A 12,386-nucleotide genomic window follows, 5' to 3' on the forward strand; every position below is an offset into this window, starting at 1 on the left:
TCAACCATTGAGTTAATCAAGACGCTTAAATAATAATGTAAACTTAAGTGAGAACTCATCAAAATTACAATAACCACAATAAATGTAAAATAAATGTTCATTTAATTTTGTCTGTGCAACTTCACTATTTTCCTATTATGTGCTATTGGTTGTCATGAATAGTATTGTGGTGCAAGTTGCTTTTTACTTGTGTGAAACTGAATTCTTCCAACCGATATTCTACATCTGGTGGATTTGGACACAAGCCATTTCCTCCACCCAACTCCAATTGTTGTTAGTGAACAGATGTGATGTGAAGCCTGTCACTTCTCTCTACTCTCACACCCACTCACTCACTCCCCCTCCCTCTCTTTCCATCTCTCTCTTTCCTTCTTTCGCTCTCTCTCTCTCCCTCTCCATCCCTCCCTCTCTTTTGCTCTCTCTCTCTCTACCACCCTTCCCCCTTTCCCTGACAGCAGTCATCTCTCTACAGCAGACTGACAGTATGAAGTAGCTCCTGCCCGGACCCCGCTGAGACTGAATCAAACTTTCACAGGAATAACTTTGCATATTCCCACGTCCAGTGCCAGCGCAAAACCAAATATTTGAAACACTATCAAATCTGCCCCTTCTGCAACACTGTCACTTTCCTCCCTCTGCTCACATGTGTTAGTGTTCCAAAAGGATCATCAGCTTGAAGCACGGCCAACTGTTAGCTCATATCTGCCTGAACATGTTTTGAGAGGGGGAAGTCAATACACATTGATACGTTTTAATAAAAATGAATTGATTAGCCCCAGACTGAGAATATTCAATAGCAGGAAATGGAATAAACGTATTAAATAACAGTTTCTAAAAAAAGAGCTGATCAGTGATTGATTTGATCATTCCCCATCATGAATATTTATTGAAGTCTTGTTAGGTAAGAGCACCTTTCACCTGACACCACTTCTACTGTCTGTCCTTATCAATTCACTATAGACACGATCGGCTACTGTCTAGCATATATGATCACATTGATCAGAGCTTCTCTCCCTGTGATTGACATGGAATTAGGTTGATCCACAGATGAAGCACTGCATGGGGTCAGTTTCCCTCGAAGAGGGTCATGACGAGCCAAGTCATTAAACAAGGGAGAAGACTGGCCTGGCTGTTGAACATCCAAGTCACATCACAAATGGTACCCTATTCCCTTTATAGTGCACTACTTTTGACCAAGGCCCTTCGGCACTCTAAAGGGAATAGATTGCCAGTGAGGGTTTTATAAAATCAAGATTTACTCACATGCAGTGAGTTTATACATCTTTATTGTACCATGACAAACCATGAACAACCCTTTTGCTAATATAAATCATTATTGTAGGAAGTTGTCAACACTCCTAGAACCACTTTGCAAACCAGTGTCTGTTCCTGTGACCAAATACATTGAAATGATCCTCTCATCAACTACCTTATCTATAAAGTAGTGAGACCAGGATGAAAATAGATTATTTTATGGACGTCATCTACAATGGGTTGTATGCAGCCAGTTTCCATTGTAAAGCTCCCGATAGAGTCATGTAACCCAGTATCGTTTTGCCAAGTCTGGCCAGTCTTGTAAAGTAAACAGTGTTCTAACTAATAGGATCTACTTTATGGGTTCCTAGAGGATGTACAGTCTGATTTGACAGAGAGATTAGTCAATTAGCCTAGTGCACAGGAGCACAATAGTCACACTATAACAGAACTGACAGGCAAAGTCAATGCAATGTTGTGCTATAATCTGTAGGCTAAATACTGTATTTCTGCATAATTATTTTGGGGATGGGGGGCTAGGGTCAGTCTGTCATATCTGGTGTAATACTAATATTTGGTGTCCTATGTGATCTTCTCCCATCTCTCACTCTCTCTCTCTCCCCTCCCAGAGGACCTGAGCCCTAGGACCATGCCTCAGGACTACCTGGCCTGACGACTCCTGGCTATCCATCTGGTCCTGCTGCTGATCCAGTTTCTGCTGTTCTGCCGGCGGCTACGGAACCCTGACCTGTTCACCGGACGTGCTACAATGTCGTGATGCTGATCCAGTTTCTGCTGTTCTGCCTGCAGCTATGGAACCCTGACCTGTTCACCAGTCGTGCTACCTTGTCCCGGACCTGCTGTTTTGACCCTCTCTTTCCCTCTCTCTCTCTATCTCTCTCGCTCTCTCTACCGCACCTGCTGTCTCGTCCTCTGAATGCTCGGCTATGAAAAGCCATCTGATATTTACTCCTGAGGTGCTGACCTGCACCCTCTATAACCACTGTGATTATTATTTGACACTTCTGGTCATCTATGATCTGGTCATAATGGCCATTCAATCTTATAATCTCCACCCGGCACAGCCAGAAGAGGCCTGGCCACCCTTAGAGACTGGTTCATCACTAGGTTTCTTCCTAGGTTCCAGCCTTTCTATATGGAGTTTTTCCTAGCCACCATGCTTCTACATCTGCATTGCTTGCTCTCTGGTGTTTTAGTCTTGGTTTCTGAATTAGCACTTTACAGTGCCTTGCAAAAGTATTCATCCCCCTTGGCGTTTTTCCTATTTTGTTGCATTACAACCTGTAATTTAAATGGATTTTCATTTGGATTTCATGTAATGGACATACACAAAATAGTCCAAATTGGTGAAGTGAAATTTAAAAAAAATACTTACAAAAAAAAAGACAAAAAAAAGGAAGAGTGGTGTGTGCATATGTATTCACCCCCTTTGTTATGAAGCCCCTAAATAAGATCTGGTGCAACCAATTACCTTCAGAAGTCACATAATTAGTTAAATAAAGTTGTGGAGAAGTACATAACAGGGTTGGGTTAGAGAAAAAGATCCGAAACTTTGAACATCCCACTGAGCACCATTAAATCCATTATTAAAAATGGAAAGAATATGGCACCACAACAAACCTGCCAAGAGAGGGCCGCCCACCAAAACTCATGGATCAGGCAAGAAGGGCATTAATCCGAGAGGCAACAAAGAGACCAAAGATAACCCTGAAGGAGCTGCAAAGTTCCACAGCGGAGACTGGAGTATCTGTCCATAGGACCACTTTAAGCCGTACACTCCACAGAGCTGGGCTTTACAGAAGAGTGGCTAGAAAAAAGCCATTGCTTAAAGAAAAAAATAAGTAAACACGTTTGGAGTTCGCCAAAACGCATGTGTGAGACTCCCCAAACATATGGAAGAAGGTACTCTGGTCAGATGAGACTAAAATTGAGCTTTTTGGCCATCAAAGAAAACGCTATGTCTGGCGCAAACCCAACACCTCTCATCACCTCGAGAACACCATCTCCACAGTGAAGCATGGTGGTGGCAGCATCATGCTGTGGGGATGTTTTTCATCAGCAGGGACTGGGAAACTGGTCAGAATTGAAGGAATGATGGATAGCGTGTGACTTAGAATTTCTGTGCATCAGAGGAACCCATCCAACTTGAAGGAGCTGGAGCAGTTTTGCCTTGAAGAATGGGAAAAAATCCCAGTGGCTAGATGTGCCAACCATATAGAGACATACCTCAAGAGACCTTTCTGCAAAAGGTGGCTCTACAAAGTATTGACTTTGGGGAGGTGAATAGTTATGCACGCTCAAGTTTTCTGTTTTTTTGTCTTATTTCTGGTTTGTTTCACAATAAAAAATATTTTGCATCTTCAAAATTGTAGACATGTTGTCATATTCTTCGTAATGATCGGACCAAACTGCAACAGGGATGTGAATCATCTTCTTGATTATTAAAGAAATGAACACTGAACAAAAGAACGACAAAAAACAGTCCTGTAAGGTACTAAGACTATACATGGAACAACCACCCACAAACACAAGAGAAAAAAAAACACTTAAATGTGGCCTCCAATTAGAAGCAACGACAACCAGCTGCTTCTAATTGGAGGTCGTTCCCAAAACTAACATAGAAATAGACAAACTAGAAAACCCACATAGAAATAGAAAACATAGAACATAAACCAAAAACCCCAAAACACACAAAACAAACACCCCCTGCCACACCCTGACCAAACTACAATAACAAATAACCCCTTTTACTGGTCAAGACGTGACACATGTTGTATAAATCAAATGATACCAACCCCCCAAAAATCCATTTTAACTCCAGGTTGTAAGGCAACAAAATAGGAAAAATGCCAAGGGGTGTGAATACTTTCGCAAGCCACTGTATGTCAACTGCTGATGTAAAGACATTTGATCAATTGATTATTGGTCTCGTACACATATATATTTATATGATGGTGTGTATAAACATTATGGATAGTATATAAATAGAAAGGGTGTGTACAGTAGTAGTTAAATAGGATGAGCCTTGACTACAATACAGTATATACATATATAGTGGGTAAAACAGTACGTAAACCTTATTAAAGTGACCAGTGTTCAATGTACAGTTGAAGTCAGAAGTTAACATAAACTTTAGCCAAATATACTTAAACTCAGTTTTTCACAATTCCTGACATATAATCCTAGTACAAAACCCTGTCTTAGGTCAGTTAGGATCACCACTTTATTTTAAGAATGTGAAATGTCAGAATAACAGCAGAGGGAATTATTTATTTCAGCTTTTATTTCTTTCATCACATTCCCAGTGGGTCAGAAGTTTACATACACTCAATTAGTATTTGGTAGCATTGCCTTTAAATTGTTTAACTTGGGTCAAACGTAGCCTTCCACAATCTTCCCACAATAAGTTTGGTGAATTTTGGCCCATTCCTCCTGACAGAGCTGGTGTAACTGAGTCAGTTTTGTAGGCCTCCTTGCTCGCACATGCTTTATCAGTTCTGCCCACAAATGTTCTATGGGATTGAGGTCAGGGCTTTGTGATGGCCACTCCAATACCTTGACATTGTTGTCCTTAAGCCATTTTGCCACAACTTCGTAAGTATGCTTGGGGTCATTGTCCATTTGGAAGACCCATTTGCGACCAAGTTTTAATTTCCTGACTGATGTCTTGAGATGTTGCTTCAATATATCCACATAATTTTCCTGCCTCATGATGCCATCTATTTTGTGAAGTGCACCAGTCCCTCCTGCAGCAATGCATCCCCACAACATGATGCTGCCACCCCGTGCTTCACTGTTGGGATGATGTTCTTTGGCTTGCAAGCGTACCCCTTTTTCCCCCAAACATAACGATGGTCATTATGGCAAAACAGTTCTATTTTTGTTTCATCAGACCAGAGGACATTTCTCCAAAAAGTATGATCTTCATCCCCATGTGCAGTTGCAAACCGTAGTTATGGCGGTGTTGGAGCAGTGGCTTCTTCCTTGCTGAGCGGCCTTTCAGGTTATGTCGTTATAGGACTTGTTTTACTGTGGATATAGATACTTTTGTACCTGTTTCCTCCAGCATCTTCACAAGGTACTTTGCTGTTGTTCTGGGATTGATTTGCACTTTTCGCACCAAAGTACTTTATCGCTAGGAGACAGAATGCGAGCGGTATGACGGCTGTGTGGTCCCATGGTGTTTATACTTGCGTACTATTGTTTTTACAGATGAACGTGGTACCTTCAGGCATTTGGAAATTGCTACCAAGGATAACCAGACTTGTGGAGGTCTAAATTTTTTTTCTGAGGTCCTGGCTGATTTCTTTTGATTTTCCCATGATGTCAAGCAAAGAGGCACTGAGTTTGAAGGTAGGCCTTGAAATACATCCACAGGTACACCTCCAATTGACTCAAATGATGTCAATTAGCCTATCAGAAGTTTCTAAAGCCATGACATAATTTTCTGGAATTTTCCAAGCTGTTTAAAGGCACAGTCAACTTAGTATATGTAAACTTCTGACCCACTGGAATTGTGATACAGTGAATTAGAAGTGAAATAATCTGTCTGTAAACAATTGTTGGAAAAATTACTTGTGTCATGCGCAAAGTAGATGTCCTAACTGACTTGCCAAAACTATAGTTTGTTCACAAGACATTTGTGGAGTGGTTGAAAAACGAGTTTCAATGACTCCAACATAAGTGTATGTAAACTTCCAACTTCACCTGTACATAGGGCCGCAGACTCTAAGGTGTAGAGCGTAGTACCGGGTGGTACCCAGCTAGTAACAGTGACTAAAGTTCAGGGCAGGGTAATGCGCGGAGGCAAAAAATGAGGGGTTAAATATGTGGCCCAAAAAATATATCATTTTTTTCAGAGCTTTTTTATATCTCCTAGATATAGGACAGAGACTTCAAAATCGTATACTTTATGTCACGACTTCCACCGTGACAGCACATAAAAACAATAACTTGCCAAAAACACAGAACATAGCAAAAGTAAAGTGCCCGAAAAGAATCCACATCACAAACGATTAAAGTGCACCTTCACTACACTCTGCTCTCCTGCACCTGACTTCGCCTCCCGTACACACCCTTGACCCCTTATGATTTATTTTTAGATAGTATTTTTTGCAATTTATGAATGTGTTAATCAATGTGTTTCTATGTGCTATAGTAGTAAAGGCCAAATTCAATATCTATTCAAATAAATTGTTAAAACATTTTTTTACCTACATTTCTAAATCAAATAGCTAAATGATCAATGGCATAACCATCTTAAACCCCCCCCCCAATAAATACGGCCTCAGGATATGCGGTTTCCAGTTTGCACAAAGTCCAGTGTAGTTCCTTGAGAGCTGTCGCAGTGTCGGTTTGAGGGAGAACATACACGGCTGTGATGATGACCGAAGAGAATTCTCTCAGGAGGTAATGCCATCGGCATTTGATAGGGAGGTATTCCAGGTCGGGAGAAAAAAATGACTTGAGTTCCTGTACGTTATCACAATCACACCATGAGTATCATGAAACATACACCTCCGCCATTCTTTCTCCCGGAGAGAATCCCACTGGCTGTATGGACTGGAACAGTATATCCAGAGAGAGCCATGATTCCATGAAACAGATGTTGTGGAAATTCTCGAAGTCAAACTTAATTGAATTTTCCTTTATTATCAGCGGGCTGGAGAGGTTCCAACCAACTTAATGCACCATAATACACATGTCAACCAGGAGCATTGCTGGGGCAGTCCCAGCAGTTGTCTTAAACACGGCTATACACACACAAGTTATATTTGCATGATTTAGCATAATTAATTAATCATTACCATTTTGTTTAATTCATGTGACCGACCAATACTGGTTCATAACATGTGACAGACCAATACCTCACAAGGCTTCTAAGCTGAGACCTTGAAATGGAGATATATTTTGTTCTCAAAACAAGGTCTGGGCGTGCTGCCAAATTGATAAGGGAGGATTCATTCAATTAGTCACTTGCATTGACACAGAAATTGGTTATTAGAACAGCACATGAATAGAACACAGAAATTAGTTATAAGAAAAGCACATGTATAATATTTCCTTTATAGCTCTCTTGAAGTAGATCCTCTCCCTTGTCACACCCTGACCTGAGAGAGCCTTTTTATGTCTCTATTTAGGTTTGGTCAGGGTGTGATTTGGGTGGGCATTCTATGTCTGTATTTCTATGTTGCGGATTGCTTTGTTTCAGCCAGGTATGGCTCCCAATCAGGAACAGCTGTACATCGTTGTTGCTGATTGGGAGTCATACTTAGGCAGCATGTTTTTCCTTTGGGTTTTGTGGGTAGATGTTTTCTGTTTAGTGTGTTAGGATACCTGACAGGACTGTTTGGCTGTCGTCTGTGTTTCTTTGTGAAGTGCCTTTTTTCATCTAAAATAAAAGATTAACAAATTCCACGCTGCACCTTGGTCTACTACTTTAGACAGCCGTTACATCCCTACTGAACATTATCAAGTATTATAGTCGGAAGTGGTGGATGGTATGCACGCCTCCTGAGTCGGACTAAAAGCCCACTCCGTATTCCTGTTCTCCATTGTCAGTGTCTTGGAGCAGCCCCTGTGATGGGTGAAAATGCTTCTGGGGGTACGAACAATGGATCCAATTCAGGAAAGTCAAATTTTTTGTCTAAATTCTGATGAGTGACCGCCGATCTAATATCCCAAAATTATTTTTGGCTGTAAGTAATAACGCAAGAAACATTCTTAGCAAATTATGTAACAAATAACACCATAAAAAAATACTGCAAAGTTGGCTAGGAGATAGGAACAGGGTGATGTCGGCACCACCTTCAACATTCAACATTCAAGTGATCAAGTCAAAGTTGCATCATCTGTAAATTCAATGAAAATACTCTTGCCCAATTCAGCTTTTGGTGTTTATATTCTTCCATGAAAAGCTAGTTCCAACTTTTGGTACAACAGAATGCAAAAGTTGTTCTAGATAGTTCCAAAATGTGTATTCCTATCCCAGCCATTGCAGGACACAAATAACATATCAAAAGGTCCTGAATTTGGCTTAGTTATATAGTTTAAGTCAGCTATAATGCAACAAGACTGATCGTCAAGATTTTCAGCAATTATTATTATTTGTATAAACCTTGCTGTCTGTCTCTCCGACATTTGCAACATTGTTTCACTATTCAAATTCGATCTCCAGCTGTCCCATAGTAATGAACGTGTAGTGAGCCAGTCTCAGCCAGTCGAAATCATGGATCAGCTGGCATAATTTTTATGGATACATACAAAGAAATGCAATTGAAAAAGGTCAAATGAAACAAAGTGCAGTTAGTTTGCAGTCTTTACAGCTTCAGTTTGAAGTGATTGTGTTAGCTGTGTTGTGGGCTAGCTCCTCTGAACAAGTGTCCTGACAAGTGAGCCCATTTTCTATGCCAGGCGAAAATGTGCTCACGCGACTTTGTCTCGGGCCTAACAACACCTCGAAACACCGGCATCTCGGGCATTATCACTTAAATATGCCTCACTGAAACATGGCTCTCCCCATCAGTGCTGAACCTTGCTATCCAGGTTCAGAGCAAATGAGAAGGGGTATGCTTCATGATCAACAACTCTTGGTGTGACTGTTGCAATGTAGAAACTCTAAACTTTTTCTTCACCCGATCTGGAATAACTGACGATTAAATGCCTGCTACCTCCCGAGATAATTCTCATTGGTTATCATCACAGCTGTTTACATTCCCTCTGTTTACATCCTGAGCCTGCATTCATTGTGGCTGACGACTTTAACAAAGGAAATCTGAAAAAGGTGCTATCGAAATTCCATCAACAAACTTTCTGTCTAACAATAGGCCAGCGGATGCTAGACCATTGATGTTCACCCTTCTGGGATGGCATCAAGGTCCTCTCTCGTGCTTCCTTTAGCAAATCGTATATAGCTTCATTCTTGTGCATTTTATTCCTCTTGTATTACTAGTTTTATTTATTTTTTTATTTTTTTTAACTCTGCATCATTGGAAAGGGCTCGTAAGCAAGCATTTCATGCTAAGTCTACACCCATTGTATTCGGCACATAAGACAAATTAAATTGTATTTAATTTTGACTTGATTTGAAAGCAGACCACACCTCCATCATGCTTCTACCCACCTATAGGCAGAAATTAAAGCAAGATCTGTCGTAGTAAGATCTGTTCAACTCTGCTCTGATGAATCAGTATCTATGCTACAGGACTGTTTTGATCACTTAGACTGGGAAATGTTCCGGGTTTCCTCCGACAATAATATTGATGAGTACATTGACTCAGCCACGAGGTTCATCAGGAAATGCATAGAGGATATTGTCCCAACAGTGACTATTTACACATATCCAACGAGAAACCTTGGGTAAATTGCAATATCCGCATTTAACTCTGGCCGGGTGTCCAGGGATATGGATGAATACAAGAAGACCAGCTATGACCTCAAAAAAATCAATCAAAGGGAGTACAGGGATAAAGTGGAACCGCATTTCAATGGTTCTGACTCGAGACGCATGTGGCAAGAACTATAAACGATCCCGGTTTATAAAGGGAAAACCAGCTGTGTAGTGAACACCGATACCGCTCTCTGATGAGCTAAATACTTTTTATGCTTACTTTGAGTGCTTTGAGGGGCTGGTCAATGACCACATCAGCTCCACCTTACCTGACACCCTGGACCCATTACAGTTTGCATACCAACCCCACAGATCCACAGAAGACGCAATCACCATTGCACTGTAAACTGCCCTATTCCATCTGGAGAAGTGGAATACCTATGTGAGAAAATGCTGTTCATAGACTACAGGTCAGCTTTCAACGCCATAGTTGCCTCCAAGCTCGTCATTAAGCTCAGGGCGCTGTTTATGAACACCTCTGTCTACAACTGGATCCTGGACTTCCTGATGGGTAGACCACCCCCTCCTCAGCCCCCTCCTGTACTCCCTGTACACCCATCACTGTGTGGCCACATACGACTCCTACAGTATCTGGCAAGCGGTATCACAGCAGTGGCATCATTAGGCCTGGGCTTGTTTTAGATCCAGCCCCAAACCTTTTGATGGGACGATATATATTTTTGTCCCCAAAAAATGTCAGATTGCTTATAGAAACTGAATAAAAACTAAATAATAATAGCAATATACTGCTAGGCAGTAGCAGGCATTACAAGAAACTGCTGGAGTGACAGGGTGCCTGCTGTGATTGGTCAAGATTTCACAACGCAGTGGAACGCACACATCAATGTTTCCCCCCCCCACCCCTACAGTACTGGTTAGATGTCAATGCCCTCACGCAGCCTGTCAGTCAGAGTATTCGGAACGTCTTCTGTAAGAGAGGCAAAAACAGTGAGCAGGTTGAGCCTGAGCAGGCAGCAGTGAATGAGGTGTAGAGGGTAGAATAGCTAGAAAGCCAAAGTGCAGCAGCAGCAGAGTTAGCCACTGGTTTGGGCAGGGTTGGTGGTAGCTAACTAGCTAGTTTCTCTCAGCATAAGAGCTAATGCTAATAAGATAGCGTTAGCGCTCAGCATCCTAAATCTATTGGGTGTCATTCAGAGTTATTTAACAGTATATTTAGTGAATGGGAAAGCTATGGATGTTGATATAATTCACAATATTATTGTATTTGATGGGGTTTGTTGTTGTAGCTAGCTAGCATGGCTAATGAGTTATGCTAGCTAGTGAGTCATGAGTCATGAAGGCAGTCAAATTCCACATGACCGTTTAGTCACTGTAATTAGGCTCCTCCAAACTCTGATGCTGCAGATGGTTATTAGTAGCCTACCAAACTTGCTAACTGCCTAGTACTCAGCACTCTATTGTCCCTCTAATCACTCTGATATAAATGCCAATGTAATCGAGTCCATGAGCTCATTCAAGTGCATAGATAACATGTATTTGTTTACCGCTGCCCCTGTTTCGAGACAGATGCATGATAATGGTCCATTCTAAATCAAAAAAATGTTCACACATATATTATTTTGTATATGTAAAGACAAGATTAAATCAAGAATAGTGTGACAATATTAGCCTATCACTTGTGAATTATGTATTATCATTTGTGAATGACGCCCAGCTTAAGGCAAACAGTCCATGCTTTCTTTTGTGACATTTTCAAATCATAGTCGCACACCTCATGTAGCCTAGCCCATAGGCCTATATGTTTTGTTAAGGTTTGTATCAGAACTAAAGTGTCCAAATACCTTCTTAAAATTAGACACATTAATCCACTTTACAAGGTGTGTAGAGCCTAACTGGCATACATACACAGCGCCTTGAGTTTCAAGTTTGGGGAAGATCATTTTCACCATAAAAAGTAAATGTGGACAGTTCTTCCAATATCTTCAATATGCACCTCGGAATTGGATAAGGATGTGCGCAGGTGCATCCCCGATGTGTCTGTCTTCACTTGTAGCCTGTGAGAAAGACCCAATCACGTGATGGAGAGCCATGGGTTGTGAGAGGTGCTTCGGCAAGCAGCAGGTAGAAGGGAATTATTAAAATTATTATATTCAGCCCAAGAGCACAACGGCCATTGGCCGCAAAAGGCATGTCTTTTTTATACGGCCAGACAAAGAGGATGCAACCGGGAAATTTGAGGCATTATCACGTGTTTGTCAAATTGTGAATGAGAGAATGATGAATTGTGTACAGCCTGTGCAAAAAAAACCTAGCAGAGCTCATGCCTTTCATGCAAATGTATTCAAATCATCATTAGAGTCGCATCATGCAGCCTTAGAATGTATTAAAAATCAAAAAGGATAGCACAACATTTGTATCACAACTAAAGTTACATAAATAACTCTAAATTAAGTGTCACGTCCTGACCCTAGTAAGATGTCATTTTCTATAGTAGTGTAGGGCAGGGCATGACAGGGGTGTTTTTTTGGTTAATCTATGTTTTCTATTTCTATGTTTAGGTTCTAGTTTGTCTATTTCTATGTTGGGATTGTTTGGGGTTGATCTCTAATTGGAGGCAGCTGATCCTCATTGCCTCTGATTAGAGATCATATTTAAGTAGGGGTTTTTCTCATTGTGGTTTGTGGGTTATTGTCTTTTGAGTAGTGTGTTGTCCTCTGCGACATGGTTTGTTGTTTTGTATTTTGAAGTATTTCAGTGTATG

Source organism: Salmo salar, chromosome ssa21, assembly GCF_905237065.1.
Source record: "Salmo salar chromosome ssa21, Ssal_v3.1, whole genome shotgun sequence".
NCBI classification, from domain to species: Eukaryota; Metazoa; Chordata; class Actinopteri; order Salmoniformes; family Salmonidae; genus Salmo; species Salmo salar.